General features: G+C 28.6%; 1 protein-coding gene across 1 annotated transcript in view; it reads right to left on the reverse strand.

The window, feature by feature from the left end:
* Positions 1 to 18,822, reverse strand: part of LOC113363574 (zwei Ig domain protein zig-8-like) — a 160,631-nt gene that overhangs the window by 44,348 nt on the left and 97,461 nt on the right. The gene's annotated exons all lie outside the window — the stretch shown is intronic.

An 18,822-nucleotide genomic window follows, 5' to 3' on the forward strand; every position in this document is an offset into this window, starting at 1 on the left:
AGTTATTTATTCATGGGAAGATAATCAATAATTACAGCTTCATTGGATACAACTTTTATAAAGACATGTCCAATTCATTTCAGCCCAAAGACAGATTAATAACTATAATTCAAGTACAGTAATCAAGTTTTTGTATTTATTATATCAGTACTTGTTACACTTTTTTTTCTTAATAGTGAAAATAATAATTTTTCTTAAGGAAGGTTCAATTGCCATTTCATGTCACTTGCAACAATTTGTATTTCTTCCAAAAGATCATCTTAAAAGATTATTTCAGAGTTTTTGTCTTTTAACAAGGCTTTTAAACTTGCAAGATGTTTCCAAACTGAATAAAGTATGATTAATGACTTTTGTTGAAAAAATATTACGAAAATAAGTTTTTCGTAAAATAAATTAAATTAGAAATTTAATCAGATAAATAATGAATCAGAAGCTGATCATTAGATATATATATATATATATATATAACTTCTTTAACATATATGTATATATATATATATATATATATATATATACATATATATATAATTTACAATGATTTTTATATTTTCTTAAGTAATGCATCCAAATAAAAATTAAAAAATTTCCGAATACTTGAATGCAAGATTATATGTAAAGGCGAGTTTATTCTACATTTATTTAAAATTTTCATATAAAACCTTATTCAACTGTTTATAGAAAAATAAATTAATTTTAATGTAGTTTCAACTAAGTTAACTAAAAAGACTGTCCTCGGAAAAGTTTTAGAGTTATTCATAAAAATATATAAGGAGGGTTCACAGAGAATTTATTTAAAATTTTTATATGAAAACTGTATAAACTGTTTAAAGAAAAATGACTTAAATTTGATGTAGTTTCATCTAAGCTAACTAGAAAAGAGTGTTCTGAGTAAAATTTTTGTTTTATTCAGAAAAATATAGAAAAATGTCCCGAATCCTTGAATGCAAGACGAAAAGTAAATGCGAGTTCACCTTGGATTTATTTAAAATTTTCATATAAAACTTTATTAAACTGTTTATAGCAAAATATACTAAATTTAATCTAGTTTTTTCTAAGCTAAATAAAAAAGAATGCCTGTGACTAAGTTTTCGAGTTATTCAAAAAAATATAAAAAAGTGTCCCAGATCTGCATATTGTAAATAAGCAAAATACATTTGGGCGATTCAAACTATTTAAAATTTTTGTATCAAATTGTATGATATAGTTTATGAATAATTTTAATAAATAGTATTTAGTTTCTGCCAAACTATACACAAAAAAATGGCTTGGTCATAATTTTCGAGTTATCCAAAAAATTAGAAAAAAGTCCTGAAATCATGAATGGCAAAGTTAGGGCAATACATATAAGGACATAAAATAATTAATTATTTATTTATATTCAAGTATATATTTCTACGAAACATTCATTGGCATAGTATTACTTTTGATTATCGTTCATCTCATCAAATATCTCCAAAGGCATCATCATCTTAAGAAATCGACTCCTCTCCGAACGCTATTTTAGGATCGGAGTCGAATCGTTAAATTGATTTTAATGAAACATAAATTTAATGGCAGAAGGTAAATGATTCAAATAATTCAGGGAGAATGTTCGGCATGATGTCTTTTAAAGGGACGAGGTGATTATTCTAATTGACCGAGAAGGCAAAGGCGAAGGCAAAAAGGACCTTTGAAGTCCTTCGAGGAGTAAATGAAAAATTGGATAATGGATTTAGTGAAATAAATGATCTATGTAATAAAATTTGATATTTGTAGAGTTTGATAAGCAAAATGCTACTTATAACTAGTTACTTTTACGACTCGCGCATTTCTAGATTTAACTAAGGTTTTTTTCAAAAATACTTTTGTAATCAACCTATAAACCATCTAAATACCATCTATTTTGTATGACAAAGTTCTCAAAGCACCTGCCTTCGATTTCGCCAACTATTTCTCATAACCTCGATATATGAAGTGACTGGTTGATGGTTTGCTGAAGTTGCCTGGTTGTGAAATCGCAGTTGACTAAATTTTGCTTATTATAATAATAACTTGTTGATATTGAAATATATTCTCTCTCTGCGAGCTCGACTTTACTCGACTTAGTAAATTTATGCCCTGCACTCTGACGTTAATGGGAATATATACACGTTGGCATCGGGCTTAAATTAATCCTGACAGTATATAATAGAGAAGTGACGAGCGTCATTTTTGGGGATGATAATTGATATATGTTGTAATATCGATACATGCACTCAAATTGGCCAAATATCACTTACAACACAACAACATATGTTGCAGAATTCATCATCAGAGTTGGAATAACACTCGATTTAAATTATCTCTTGTAAAATCGCATTTTTTAACTGTAACTATTATCTTATTGTTAACATTTTGCCAGTGTGAGGGTATCGATGGTCCGTTTTACCCCAACCACATGTGAGCTATTCTACAGGTTATATATAAAAAAAAATTAAATAACGCATACTCAAAAATTATATTCAAATATCATTAACTAAATAACAGTGCTCAAAGCTAAAATACTAACAACGAAAAAAATACTCTCATTAAAATATTGACAATGTAATAGCGATCTTTTTCTCCTGTCCTCTACTTTAAAATATTAGCGTTAAACTAGTTACAAGTAGCATTTTGCCTTAAGGCAAGTAGCTTTAAATGTAAAAATTAATCAATGTGATTGTCAATCAACGCTTTTCGACTAGTTTTTAAATTATCAAAATCAGTTCAGAATTTTTGGCTGAAACGTGGTCGACATTTTTTGCACTCCTCTGCTATTTACAAAGAAACGACTCAGCCGATCTTTGCAAAAAACTAAGAAACGCTATTCCTTATCAAGTTACATCAAAAGACTTCTAGATTTTTGAAATCGGTCCAGTCGTTTCGGAAAAGACGTCAACTAAAAGTCAAGAATCGATTAACGTCAAATTTGGTCTCAATCGCTTCAGAATGACTCAAAACGTCATTAACGAGAGAACATAAAATTAGCAAATCTGATTTCTTGGCGAAAACAAACACTTCCTTCAGAAAGTTAAAAACAAAAAATACATATTAAAAAACTATATTCAGGTAATTTAAACAACAGTGCTCAAAACAAAAAAATATCAACAAAAAATACTTTTCTTAAAAAATTGATAAAAAGTGAAATATCTAATTATAATCTTCAGACACTAATAATTATTCTTTAGACACGAAACCATACGTCATTAGTTTCAAAATAGGATGCCTAAGTCGTACCCCCTCAGATAAATAATGCTAAATTATTCAGTGCGTTAAATTAAAAGAAAATCTTGAGCATTTATTGAAACCTTATCTAGTAAACTTATCTGATTTTTTTAAATAAAATACGAATTTTCACGTTTTGACAGTGACATTGCCCGATTTGAGTCAACGGATGGTTACACATATTTTTGCCCTCCACTTTCAAATAGTATCGTTGAACAAATCATGGTTTACTTGTTTATGAGATAACTGCTGTACCTGTACCCTACAATAAATAATAATGGGTAGTACTACCCTAGGACAGGTTTATGAGCTGAGATATACTTGAATTTGATTCCGGGAATAATAATTTGAGGGGCTTCATATTTTCAATTGTAAACATATTTTTCAATTATATTATCAAGTGCAAATATAGACATCGCTACTGCACGATGTCAGGCTGTCCAGAGCAGAGTTTAAATTCACGACCCTATCGTATATATTTACATATTTCTATTTTGCCTACGGACAAAACTTATTTCACCTGGTAATCTTATTGCATCTACTATCTAAATTTTCCATTTCGATAATGTCGATAAACGTTTCCCAGCACTACAACCCATAGGCGGTTTTAATAAGCAATGTATGGTCTCTATTTTGGCGTCACTTTGATGAATGTAATTATATATTGTTCGAGTTTCGCGTATGTTCTCCTAAATCTTGAGAAAAGTATCAGCAAATTAGTACGTAATCAAGTTGTCTCTGAAATTCATTAGTTTTGAGCAAGATTGTGGAAATATATTGCATTTGATAGATAATAAATACATGGGATATATGAATGTTTATTATGGGTATTGGATTTCATTTTGTATACATTTTTGGAATATTTTTGAAGTAAAACTTCTTTAGGCGCGACTAGGGTGTAAATCCGTACAAATGCAACTGAAGTGCGTTACGGCAGATAAGATAAGATACGAGTCGAGTGCCAATGATTCGTCATTCGCTCTCGATGATATCATTTCTATATGGATCGATTGCGATTAGTCGTCGTGTATATGAAAAAAGATCTGTCGTCGTATGTGTACCGATATCAAAAAGGAAATCGGCATAGATAAATAAATATTTTAAAGTTACATCGTAGCACAAATCTTGATTTAATGAAAAATGCCTGAATCAGAAGAATGTTTTACCCTGTCCTCCGTAAATATTTATAATGAAAATAATAAAACAAATGCAGCATTTGCGCCGTGTATAAAACATAAGTTTATTGAAATAATTTCTATATTATTCGTAGTTTCTATAAATCTTTGAAGTTATTGAAATGGAAAATATTTTTCAGGCAAAACAGATATTACACAAGGAATGAGATTCTTTTATTTCTTTTTATCGCCAGCGAAAAAGTAAAAAATACTATTAGTCAATGAATGTATGTTAATTTTAATTACATGAAGTTCTTCAAACACGAACATTATAGAAGTTATTAATCAGAAATTTCTTAATTTCTCTAAGGTTCATTTCTGAATGCTAATTACAATGACAAACCGATCATGTCATATTTGAAGTATGACTTTATTTACATTATTGTTTTAAAAAATTATACATATTTTTAATGCTATTATAAATATATAATTTATAATTTATCATTATGTAAATGTGTATAATGCTTAATACTAATAAATATGTGTATCACGAGTGTTACCATATTACTAATGAACATTATTCAAAATTGTTATAAGATGTTATTTCTACTTAAATGCCATCTTGTAGCAAATAAGTTTTACTTCAATCGCGTGTGAACCTTACGCACACTCTTTTTTATTTATTCTAAATTACAGATATGTTGATTTTCTTGTAAATGCATTATTTCACCAATATAACGTCAATTGCAATCGTTACCATTTATTTTCAAAACAGCACCATTAGGAGTTTTATATTTTAAGTAGGGTTTATACAAAAACCGACATTTCAGAAAACCGGTTTTCGAATTTTTATTTTGCCAGAAAACCGGTTTTAACCGGTTTTCGAATTTTATATAGAAAATAAATTTTCGCTCGAATATTCTGTTAATAACTAAATTTATCCACAAATTTAGTGCGATTTTAAGCAGTATTTGATTGAAATTATTTATTGTCAAATTTAGTTAAATAGTAAACAAAATTATTTTTATTTTAATTAGTAGATCAAAAATAGTTACATAATAGTTTATGTGAATTAAATAATTTTGAAAATAATTATTCGTTATTTATGCATTACTTTCACATATAAGAATGTAAATATTTCTATGATAGTGAAAGGTAATTTCGAATTTTCGAATAAATGAATCAATTTAAAATAAAAAAAAAAATTATTAAATTAAAAAAAAATAGATACATCCTTGATAATATCAATTTTAGTTTTAAAAACAATTAAGCTAAGCCACGAGTATTTTCTATTTCGAGTAGTTTCAATGAATTAATTTTCAAAATTCTAATTATTTTTTTTTTTGATAAAATGTGATTTCAAAAATATTTAAATATCTTCGATTTCCTTTACTAGTCCATTCATCTATAGTTATAGAAAATTTTTGTCCTTTATTTTTCATACAGTTTATTTCATTTATAGTTTCATGTTCTATAGATTCGTGAAAGTTGTAAATAAGTTCCATAACCCTAGAATTATTCTGTGGTAAGCAATAATTCCGTTTTTGTAATGACTCTCTTATAATTGAGCTATTTGTTATGCATCCATCTAATGCAGCGAGCTTTGACACTATTTCTTCTAAACTAGTTTTTTTCACAAAATTAAAAATACGTGGTTGTGTACATGTTTGTAAAGTCGAGCCGGCATCTGACAATTTTTTTTTCGTTTTTTTATCGTGTACTGTTTTCAAATGATTATGTAAATTGCTTGTGCTTGATCCTTTGCAAGAAAGCATATTATTGCAATAAATACATCGCGCTTTTTCTTTGTCTACTTTTTTTAAATAATTCCATTACAGTCCGACATTTTAGACTACAAAAATATAAATAGTTTAAATAATAATATATATATATATATTATTCATAATAATAAAATAACTACTTACATTTCGTATTATATCTGTATCAAATATCGATCAATGGCACTGAACACTGAATACTGAACTTATAAACTGTACATAAAGAAACAAGAAGTCAATTGATCTGAATTAACATAAACACTCGTATAAACATTAGGATTAATATATACATTAGACAAAAGATAACACAAAACCTTTCTGGGAACCATAGCAGAATGATAAGATTCCAAACGCTATTGAACCGATATGATTCCAAGAATCAAATAGCTGCGTCGCATTTTATATTAGGCTATATTTGTCATTTTCCATTTATACAGTAAAAACCGGCTTTTTTTACTAAAAAACCGGTTTTCGAATTTCATAAATTTCGTCAAAAAACCGGTTTTTAAAACCGGTTTTTGAAAACCGACAAACCCTAATTTTAAGGTAGTGAAAAGGTATTGTCAAAATTATAAATTACATGTATATATATATATATATTAATATATATATATATATATATATATATATATATTGTATTATATTCTAGAAACTTCAAACATTTTGTATAAAGTGAAGATTATTAATTCTGCAATGTAGTTTGAGTTCCTTCATGGAACATAAATTCGAAATTGCTCCATACTAAGGAAGACAATTTACATTCAACAATTATTGTAGAAATAAAGCGGTTTATGGAAGAGAAACTAGTAATCTAGATACTTAGATGTCAACTTTAATTAATATTATTTAGAAGTCTTGAATACAAAGATGTCTGTAATGCAAGTATAGTAATAACGAATTTATGGCTCACAAAAGATGTTTGTGATGCTAAAATTTAATAAACGTATACAATCATATATGTTGCACATGGATCACCCAAGTCGTACCACCATCATATCCTTCTACAATTATCAAAATCCTTATTTCTCGTGACCCAAACTTGACCTATTGGCCATAAATTCTGTCCAAATTGAAACCTATCGTCCCCATAAGAAACGATAATTCACGACATCTTTTTCTTGGAGGGAAGTGGAGTAGTAGGTTTAGGTACATTATATTCGTATATCATCATAAACTACGATTGATACGTGCTATTTACTACACTCGGTGATATATTCGAAGTGTTTTCGTGGAAAACGTACAAAAAGGTGTTAACCCCTTTCGAGAAAAAAATAAATTGCCCCGGGCAATTTGCTGCCGAGGTGATGAGCTCGTTCTATTTCACGCCCAGAGTATATATAATAACATATACACGAAACTCACATTTGAAAAATGATGCTCTTCAAAAGTATTTCGTAACTCGAGGGATGGAAAAAATTTTTAGGTATTATTTTAGTTACAATTGTTTGTTTATGTGAATAATTAGGTTTTGCTGCTTAAAAATAGTAAACTCAAACTTAAAAAAAAAACTAGTTAAAAGTGGCATTTTGCCTTAACACAAGTTGCATGAACATCCCAATAAGTGTAATAAATGACAATCAACCGGAATTGAGATTTAGAAATTTAGATAAAATTTTCAACTGCACGATTACGTATATCATGTATTTAGTCCATGATATTATTTAATAATTTAAATTAATGGTAATATTTTTTACACAACTAGAGAAGTTTTGTAGACTTATTTTTTCTTTGATTCCAAAAAAAGGCTCTTAAATTTGTGATATTCAAATGTTGACTCATCACATCACAAAAGCGACTTTTGACGCAAATTTTCACTAACATTTTTTTACAAACTTTGATGATATTTTAAAATTAAACTATTTGCCGTAGAACCGTAAAATTGAATTTAGGACCAAGACGTCCGAATTTTTTGCTGAAATGTGAACGAAAATTTTTCTTCACTAAAAAAACTCTTAATTACTAAAGAAAACTCATCGAGATACATCGAATGGTTTTTAAATTTTGAAATCGGTTCAGGCGTTTTTGAAAAAACGTGGTCTAAAAGTATAACTTTGACAAACGGCAAAAAAACGTAAAACGTAACTAATTTCTGCAAACTTTGACGAATTTTTAAAATTGAACGATTTCTCGTAGGGCCGTAATATTTTAGTATGATCTAAAAACCATGATATCTATCGTCAAAAAAACGTCGATTTTTTTTCAACAGTTAATCACAAGAACTTGTGTGCAAGCGAATCTTTGCCAAAATCAAATCAGATCGATTCCCAACTAATTTCTTTCGAACAGTTTCTGAATTTTTAAAATAAGGTCAGAATTTTTGGCTAAAATGTGAATGATTTTTTTTCACTTTTTTCTTAATTACTTAGAAACGGCTCGGCCGATCGTTACACAAAAATGAGAAACTATAGACGTAGTTTTTTAAAGTTTTCAAATCAGTCCAATCGTTCTTGAGAAAACGTCGATGTAAGGTAAAACATCTGTTCACTCAGATACACACACACATACGTTTTCCAAAATTGGTCTCATTCGACTCAGGATGGCTTGAAACGTCAAGAAAACATAAAATTAGCAAGTCGGATTTTTTTATGAAAATATAAACTTCGTTAAAAACTTTACACGATTCTGCTAATTACAAAGAAAGGGTTTTACTGATCATCGCGCAAAACTAATAAATGCTAGATTTTATTGAGTTACATAAAATTTTAATTTTTTTGTGGAAATGTCGACGATATTTCAAAAATCGGATCATATACATTTTCCAAATTTGGTCTCATTCGATTCAGAATGGCTTGAAACGTCGAGAAAAGATAAAATTAGCAAATAGGATTGTCTTGCAAAAACTTCTTCTTCGGCGAGTTAATGATATTACTACATTGTATATGTTGGTTCATTATAATATAAATGTTTCATAAACTGTATCATAAACAAAATTAAAATCAATTAACTAAAGCCCGATATGAAAATGAAGTTTTTCACAATTTATTCTGCAAAACATTAAATTTAATGAACGCGTGCAAATTGTATCAGAATCCACTTTGCAATTTCTCGAAAACAATGAACTTCTAACTTCTGCAACATAAATTAAGTTGAGAAAGGCAAAAGCAAAACTGCTTAGTACTCTAAGTTCGTATTCAACTCGTATTCAACAATTGTACGTTGTTTCTGAGAAGTGCCGATGGAGCATTTATGGAAAGTGCGACACTGAATATTTTCTTTATACGATTTTCCTTATAGAGAATAGTTATGGATACGTATAATGACTTGAAAGTTTATAGTAATAGACAATGCATCGCCAGTGGAGAATGCTCATTTGTTCTTGACAATTATATTCAACAACACTTAATAAAATCAGTTATCACAAATACAAAAAGTACTATTTTTCTGAATTCCTTTATCAGTATAACTGATTTCACGAATATTCCTCAGAATCCATAGTAGACTATGAATACAGTTTCCATTGTCAAACTCATAACTGAAGAATATTACCAAAGAATTTAATTCAACCCCAAAAATCCATTACTCATCTACCTTCACTATTTCATCGAAAGACAAGAAAAATATTTCCCTGAATGCTTCCAAGGAACGTAACCGATATCACGAATATTCTATAGAAGTCATCGACTATAAATACAATTTCTATTGTATTTCGAAACCGTCTATGCGCCGCCAAACGTGGTGTTAGATCAATAACGAAAGACGCCATCCAGAGTCTTCAATAAAAATAAAAATGAAGGAAAACGTTAAAATAACTGGTTTACTTGTTGGCTGAATCAAAGGAAACTTGATATAGAGGAAAATCAAAGAAAAATCGAAGAAAATCGTGCGCCGAATATCATTGTTTGGATGTGGAACGCGACCGATGCCAAGGGGTAAATCGACAGAGGAACTTGACGTTGAAATTTACAAACAACAGTTTATTAGAAAATATATCAAGCTTATTATGAGTTTCATTGCATTTATATATGTACTATCTCGTCAAAGGTTGAGATTTGTAAGTGCACGAGCAGATATTAAAGAAGAGTTTTTTGTTTGTTTTTCAACTTCCCGTATGGATAAAGTTATTGTAATTGTCTAAAAATCTAAATTGAAAATTTTTGCATATCTTCACTTTCTCAAGATTTCTGAACATTTTGGCATACCTTAGAAAAAATGGATGCGTGTGTGTGTATATATGGATGTGTATTTATGGATACAATTTTTTGCCCACGAAAATGGACGCACGGATCACCTGATTTGAATGATTCAAAAAACATTCGATTTATATTGATAGGAAGATGTGCTGATTAGTTTTTGGCAAAGGCAGGTCCAACTGTTTCGGAGATACGGAGTAAAGAGTGCAGAAAATAGAAATCGTGTTTTTGAGAAAACAGAGCATCCGATTTGAATGATCCAAAAAACATTCAATTTGTAATAATGAGGAGAACTAGTGATTAGTTTTTGGCAAAAGTAGGTCCAACCGTTTCGGGGATACGGAGCTAAATATGCAAAAAATGGCAGTTTTTGAGAGAACTAAGCGTCCGATTTAAATGATTCTTAACAAAATAATCGATTTTGGAAAAATCTTTTTTTTTTTTTTTTTTTTTTTTTTTTTTTGTATATCGAAAATATTTATTTTTAATTCTGACCATAGTTCTAAGCAATTCAGTTTATATAATATTTATAAATATTAGACAATGTTACAATATTTATAATAATCTATTTGAAAACATTCAGTAATCATCGAACATTTCGTTACGGTACGGGAAGTTCCAGCAATTTGCCTTAAGGCACGATGCCACCCACCCCACTAGTTTCTTTGTATTTTAACTTCCCGTAGGGTAAATTTATTGTAATCGTCTAAAATTCGAAGTTGAAAATTTCAGCATATCTTCACGTTTTGAAGGTTTCTGAACATTCTGGCATACCTCAGAAAAAATGAATGTGTGTGTATATATATGGATGTGTATGTATGGAAACAACTTTGTGTCCACGATTTTAGGCGCACGGATCAACTGATTTGAATAAAAAACATTTGATTCCTATTGATAGAGAGATGTGATTAGATTTTGGCAAAGGCAGGTCCAGCCGTTTCGGAGATACGGAGCAAAGAGAGCAGAAAATGGAAATCGTGTTTTCGAGAGAACGGAGCATCCGATTTGAATGATCTAAAAAACATTCAATTTGTAATGAAGGGGGGAAATGGTGATTTTGGCAAAACGGGTCTAACTGTCTCGGAGATACTAATGCAGAGAATTAAGCATCCGATTTGAATGATTCAAAACACTTTCTGACGAAACGAGTGCTTTTGGGGGAAGATATTTGCTTTTTTTTTCGATTTCCAAAAAATATTTTCTTTTAAAAATGTTTATTCTAGCAGTTTGCCTTAAGACACGATGCCATACACCACTAGTTATGAGATTTGCATTCATATACTATCTTGTCAAACATTTTACGTCGAGATTTGAGTATTGTAAGTGCACGAGCAGATACTAAAGAATTTTTTTAATTTTTTTATATCAATTAAGATTTCATTTCTATTCATCTTATATACATATCTGTAGCAATAAATACTACAGTAAAATCTATAGGTAATGTGAAATCTGTCTTGCCTATTAAACTATAAACGATTGTAATTTTTATTGTAGACGATTGATTTGTTTTTTTTTAATATAATTATTTACGTTTTTGTTTTTTATTAAATCTAGGCTTTGACGACAAAACCTCTGACATAAGTTATGTTGACATTTGACATTTCGTAATCCACATGGTTGTCGTATTGACATGACAGTTGATCGCAAATATCTGGATACACGTGACAGGACGATCTCGACCAACTCGTTTCGAATGACCAATGACGAGTCAGTATCTGTGGCGTAACGCATTTCCGTTGCATTTTACATCAAAAGTTCAGAAAGAATTTTCGGAATTAATAAAACTGTTTTAACCAAAATATTTTGCACTTTATCGAGTTTCATCAATTTGCTTTAAAACTTTTGAAATTGCTGTAGTTCTTTTTTATCATATTTATTACCGTTTTGAGGTAAATCTTCATCGTCTTGAATCTTCCGTGTGATGATCCCTCTAAGACATTGGTTGTCTAGTATCCGCTTTATAAAGTAATTCTTCAAATTAATTTGCAAACATCCTCTCTCTAATGCGGAATAATGAAGGATAAAACGCGGTCTAACCCGCCAACGAAATTCTATCGTCTTTGCCAACTAATGCAATTTATTTCCGTCTCTGGGGTCTCTGTTTTGAATATTTTCTTAAATAATATGGTTATTTAGCTTGGAAATACTTATCAAAATTTAAATAAAGCTCTACAACGAAATTTTAGTGAGAGCAGTAGTAAGAAAAAAAGTGAACTTTACTAACAATCGTAACAATTGAGTTGTTAAGTGGATATAACTCCTTTCTGCAGCGGAGTCAAACACTAACTGATCCGGCTTCGAATATGATACGCTCATCTCTATAATATAGTAATCATAAAAATATTTGAAACAATTTTTTAACAAAAATAATATTGAATGATTTCGAAGAAAATCTTAACTGTAATTAATGTTCCAACGTCAATCGAAAGCTCTCAGACTCAAATTAATCGAAACAAAAACAAAAATACTCCACCGCATATAGATCACCTTTACCATTATCCAGTATAATGGCAGGATATTCCACTTTCTCGAGAAAAGAGAATTTTTCTGGTGGAGGATAGTAGCTCAAATATATTTGAAACGTTAGGTTTTCCGGAAGATCTGTTGAAACACACATACAGATACACATATATGCACACATAGAACCAGAACAATAACAAATTCATTCTCTCCGAGCGAAGCACTCTCGGCTGAGGGCCCTCAGACAAGTGCAATGCGGTGTGAAAAAAAAGAGGTAGAGTGTATGAATTTAAATTACTACTGCTTTGGAGAAAATTTCTTGCGAAATAAATTACAGTCAAGTGAATGGGTGCCACTCGATTTCTGGGATAACCAACACGTATATGGAAATTTGCAATGGATAATCATGATGCGTGACATCAATCAAATCAAAATCGTGTTATTATTTTTTTACATTATTATTGTCTCAACAGCAATCAGAACTCTTACTTTACATGTTCTATAGCTGTCTGTTGATATAACGTATTTTATGAGATGCAACCCATTGGTTTACCATTCTCCTATGTGTGGGGTTTTTATTAGCTTTTACATCTAATAGTTATCATATAATTGAATGTCCACGAAAGACAATTTCCGCTTGAAATTATATTGTGATCTATAACCAAATCGTTATGAGATTTTTATTTTTTACTAGAACTGTTTTGCTGTGAAACTGTCAAGTATTTTACTGATTTACAATCCTGAATAAATGCTCGAACTATTGATGGAACTTACCAACATTCTTTAGCACACTTTTTTTTAAAGGAGGTTCACTTAATGTCGACTGATTTTAAAATTTTTAATTTCATAGTTAAATAAAAAGTTTAAATTCTTAAAAACTTGAGGCAATCGTGTCATTATTTTCGACTGTGGTCCTAAAAATGTTATTTACGGTTACAGCTCCAAAATTTAAATGAACAAAAATAATGAGGATTGAATACATAAATTAATTTTATTATATTACAAATAAACTAATCGTAATGAACAACTATGACCATTAATAATGAATTTTGAAGAAAAAGAATTTATCATCATATAAAATATAACACCAGAGAATATTTTATTTATAGTACTACATTTTGTAATACTTTATATTTAAATTATGTAATGTAATTAAAGAGATATATTGAATATATAACCCAAAAATTATTCCGGATTGACTATAGTCCTAGATTGCACTTAACAGCTCATTTTTTCAAATAACGTCTGATAATTTTTTTTAACTTCCCGCAGGGTAAGTTATAGTAATGGCGAAAAAATTGAAAATGATAATTTTTATATAACTTTACGTTTCAGCAGTTTCCGAATACCTTAGAATACCTTAGAAATATGTTTGTATGTGTGTGTGTGCGTGTGGGTATGTATGTATGTGGGATACAATTTTTAGTCGACGATTTCGAGACCACGAATCAACCGATTTGAATAATTCCAAAGAACATTCGAATCCTACTGATAAGGAGACGTGCTGATTAGTTTTCAGCAAAGGCAAGTCCAGCCGTTCTGAAGATACATGACAAAAAGTGACAAAAATGATGACTTAATTTTTGAGATAATGAAGCGTCCGATTTCAATGATTCAAAAAACATTTTATATGCATTGACAAAATGTAAAACTGGTGAAATTTTTGGGAAGGTGGTCTAGGGGTTTTGGAAATCAAATAAAAAAGTAAAAAATTATTTTACGGACAAAAATGATCATTAGACATATACACATCAAATTATCAGATGTTCTATAAATATTGTAATAATAAGAACAAATTTTGTTTCCAGTTCCAACAGAAAGTTCCAGAAGAAAATTTCCAAAGTATTTCACACTATAAAAAAAATCAAATATTTCTGAAAAATTTTATAATTCTCAAAAATCTATTTTTGTTAACATTTAAATCTTTAAAAAAGAAAGATTTTTGATTTACTAGTTTACTAGTTTCTATTTTTTTTTCATGATAGTTACTATCAATACTATCACCGCATTTCAACTTGGCATTGAGTTCTGGGATACCGTGTATTTGTAAAAATGTCATTGTCACAGGTATTTTATCTGCAAAAGCCAATTCTGCGCACACTTGTGTTGCCACATCACTCCCTTCGGACAAAGAAACTCAAATTGCTATAAGCGCCGACCCAAAATCACGTCGGGGTCACCAATATTGAAAAAAATGTTTATCAAAAATAAACTTATTAGAAAAGTATAAAAAAGTATTAAAATCCCTAATCGTTTTACAAATTCTAAAATATAGATGACATGTGAAAAAATGATTACCAAAAATTTGAAATCGGTGCAATTTTTTAACATTTTTGTTGTCAACCAATTTTGACTCAATTACACTCACAATGATACACTTACAATTAGACATACTTTGTCCAAATTTTTCATTATGACTGACAAACTTGGAAACTTCTTCGAGAATTCAATTATAAAAATGTGGAGAAAAAATGCTTTATTTCACTAAATATATATAGTATCTAGAGATATATTAGAATTTAGAGAAATATCTTATAATTTAGAGAAATATGATTTAAATACCACATTTTACACTGGTTCAATAAAAAATAATTAAAAAAATCAATTAATAATTAAATGTATTAAAAATTTCACACTGCGATAGAAATTTAAATATACCTTGATATATGGAAAGCTGTGAAATTGTTTTTAAACAAATATATATATATTAGAATCAATTTTGATGTTATAGAGTAAAAAGCGCTCGTATAAATATTTTAAATTTAAAAACTTGCATTACTGCCTTATTGGGGTATTACATTAATAAACAAATAAATTTTAAAGAATGATATGTATAGACGTATTGATTTTTCGATGTACTTTCATAGTCGTGATACTACTCCTTGAACAAGTTTGTATATTTTTCAAATAAAAATCAGTACATAATTTTTTATCGCTCACACAGACATTTATAGCCGACTACTTTTCTTTCGGAGAGTCACATAAGATTCTGCAGGAAATATGTAGATCACAAATCATAGAATTTTATTGCACTTCCTAGTGTATATAGTACAGTAGTGTATTGTATCATGTAATAAATTCATACGAGCATGTTGTTATCTAGATGTTTGGGCATCCGTCTGTGCGTCTGTCTGCTCTGCTCTGTTTTAGTCCGGAAACGCCGTTGCGAGTCGGACTCGGACATAATCCATTGATAACATGACGTAGTGTAAATAAATTTAACATATAACCCTGGTGTTGATTTTGAGGATCCCCAGATACTGTTTACCGAAAAACATGTATTTCATTAACTATCTCCAAAGAATTATTCGACAAAAATTCTAGAACTTCTCTAAGACAATTCAGTAATACAAACACAATTACAAGGACAATTCCAAATTTCCTAGACAATTCCCACAGTTTATCTTAAGGAGCGAATAATAATTCAATCTTGATAATTTGTGACTGAAAATTTATTCAACGTCCGGAAAATTTATATTCAGAGCAAGGAAACCCGTCAAGATTTTGTTCAAATATCTTTGAATGAATAAAATACATATTGATTTATGGTGTAGTTTTTAAACGAAGTTTTTGAATTTATATTCTGCTTATGAAGCACTTTGATTTTCTTAACTATTCATAGACAAATCTCGTACTTTAATAATAACTGGAGAAAAATAATATATTATCTACTGTGCGAATTGTATCATAGTCTCATATGTTTAACTATTGCATAATCCGATAGCTGAGTAACTATTTCAAATTGCATATAATATTACGTGTAAGTAAATATGATAATTAATGATGAAGTATCAAAGTTTCACTGAAGTTTGAGAAGATCCGATGGAACTTGGAAATATCACTATACAGAGATAAAAGCATCTGGTTTTAGATATCAAGAACAAAACTTAATTGATACTGATAAGTAAATTCATAATGGAAATAATAATAAGATCCGTGAGTTTATTTTTTCAATCAAATATTTTACCTTTTTACTATCATGCCCACTTACTTTCGTACATTTATTTCAACTTATTGTATTAAAAAAATCATATATTTGTTCTGTACACAATTTCATTCATTTTTTATTAACATTATGAATTAAAAACTTCCAATACTGAAAACACACATTTTAATTATTGTGCTCTCATCTACGATTAAAATTTATTTTTGCAAATCGTTTTTAATAAAACATGCCACAACCACAATACAATAGCATTTTCTATAAATCATTTCAATTACGAATATCAAAAGAATTTGCATATATATTACTCAATAATCAATTTCCTACTAAATGAAACGAAAATAAAATGTTGCAAAAAATTCGATTCGTGTGTTTATTTGCTTTTGGTCATTATTGTAACTATTGTAGTTTTAATAATGAATAATTTATTATATTTGAGTTAATAGAATGGAAATAGTATCGAGTATTTTGTTTGAATATTATTTATAACAAAAAGATTTGTTAACTAAGTTCAATTTTAATAAAAAAATATTGATATACAGTAATTTAATTTATCTGTCAAAAAATTGTTTTTTTGTTTATTTTTTTTATTCACCTTTTGTTCAAATGGTTCTTTTCACCCCAACCAAATCTAAGCTATTCTTGAGGTTATTAAAAAAAATTGTTGAATCTAACTTAAAAATAACAATAAATAATTAATCAACGTATACTTAAAATTCATATCTAGGTATCGTAAACTAAATAACAGTGCTTAAAACCAAAAAAATGATGATGAAGATTTTTACCTCGTGATAATGATGTTGCCCAATTTAATGCGATATCTGGTTAAACAATATTTGCCCTCTACTTTAAAATAGCATTGTTGAAAAATGCCATACTTTACTTACAAAGATGTTAACTTAGGAGACGCCGTTTGTAGATATATAATATAATTAATTATTATTAATATCAGTTCTAATCCAATATATACTTTATGTCCAACTATGAATGCTTTTAGATAATTAAATCATTGAAATTGTGCAGGGTTTGCAAACGGTTTTTCTTTCTTTGACGAACACCATTCACATTACTTTAATTAATTACTTGATGTGGAAACATCAGTTCTATCTTTACTTAAAACCGCAGTGTAGATAATTAGGTTAAAATAGATATACTACTGACATTTTCCACTATATATATATATATATATATATATATATATATATTTATATATATATTTGCTGTGGAGTTGTGGCGATTTGCTTTGACAAAAGCAGACAGTCTCATTATCTGAAAGACAATCATCAAAAATGAATTTATATATTTTTGATCAAGTCTTCTCGTATAAAAAACAAAAAATCGTTCTAAAGTAAAAATTATATTTTTGTATCAAAATTCACCTCATGTACAAATTAATCATATAAATATATGATGTGTGCACACTAAATATTTGTTTTTAGATAGGATGAAAAATGTTGTAATACATATTGTTTTCTTTTCATGATCATCATATGCAGCATTTTTAAATAATTATTTTGAAAATGCAATTTAAAAATAACAAATCAAATTTAAATTGAAATTAGAACTTATACAGATATTTAGCAAAAATATATTCTCCAAATAGAAATGAAGTACTTATTATATTAAATAAAATAATTACGTAATCAATCACTTTAATTTTCTATATGAATTCAATTCCACTGCTTTTGGCAACATTTCAACAAAAGTTGTGAAGAAAAGAATAGAATAAATTCGATATTTTAAAAAGCTGAGAAAATTATGTTAAGGGAAAAAATTCTCCATAGAGAAATCAGAAAACCAAATAAAAAAATAAATCGTTAAACAAAATTAACATTTTTTACCTTTTTTGAAACAATTTAAAATTATCATTCAGAACATTGTAATTTGTTAATACATTAAAAAAAACTAGAAAAAATTTACTAAAAAATTCAATTTCTTTGAAAATTTTGCACGGGCCGCTTTGTTTTGTATTTATTTGTAATATGCATATAAAATTTATTAAAATCTAGTAAAAACTGTTGACATGTGGATTTTAGTATCCTGATAATATGCAATATATAAATTTAGGTCATTTTTTACTTTACTTCAAATATTTTTAAATTTTCATTTCAGACATCATAAATTGTTTACATAAGTGAAAACTAAATAAAATTTACTAAAATCTAGTAAAAACG

The sequence above is a fragment of the Ctenocephalides felis genome, unplaced genomic scaffold (assembly GCF_003426905.1).
Source record: "Ctenocephalides felis isolate EL2017-DRISC unplaced genomic scaffold, ASM342690v1 CF-g0.4_SCAFFOLD_00845, whole genome shotgun sequence".
In the NCBI taxonomy this organism is placed as follows: domain Eukaryota; kingdom Metazoa; phylum Arthropoda; class Insecta; order Siphonaptera; family Pulicidae; genus Ctenocephalides; species Ctenocephalides felis.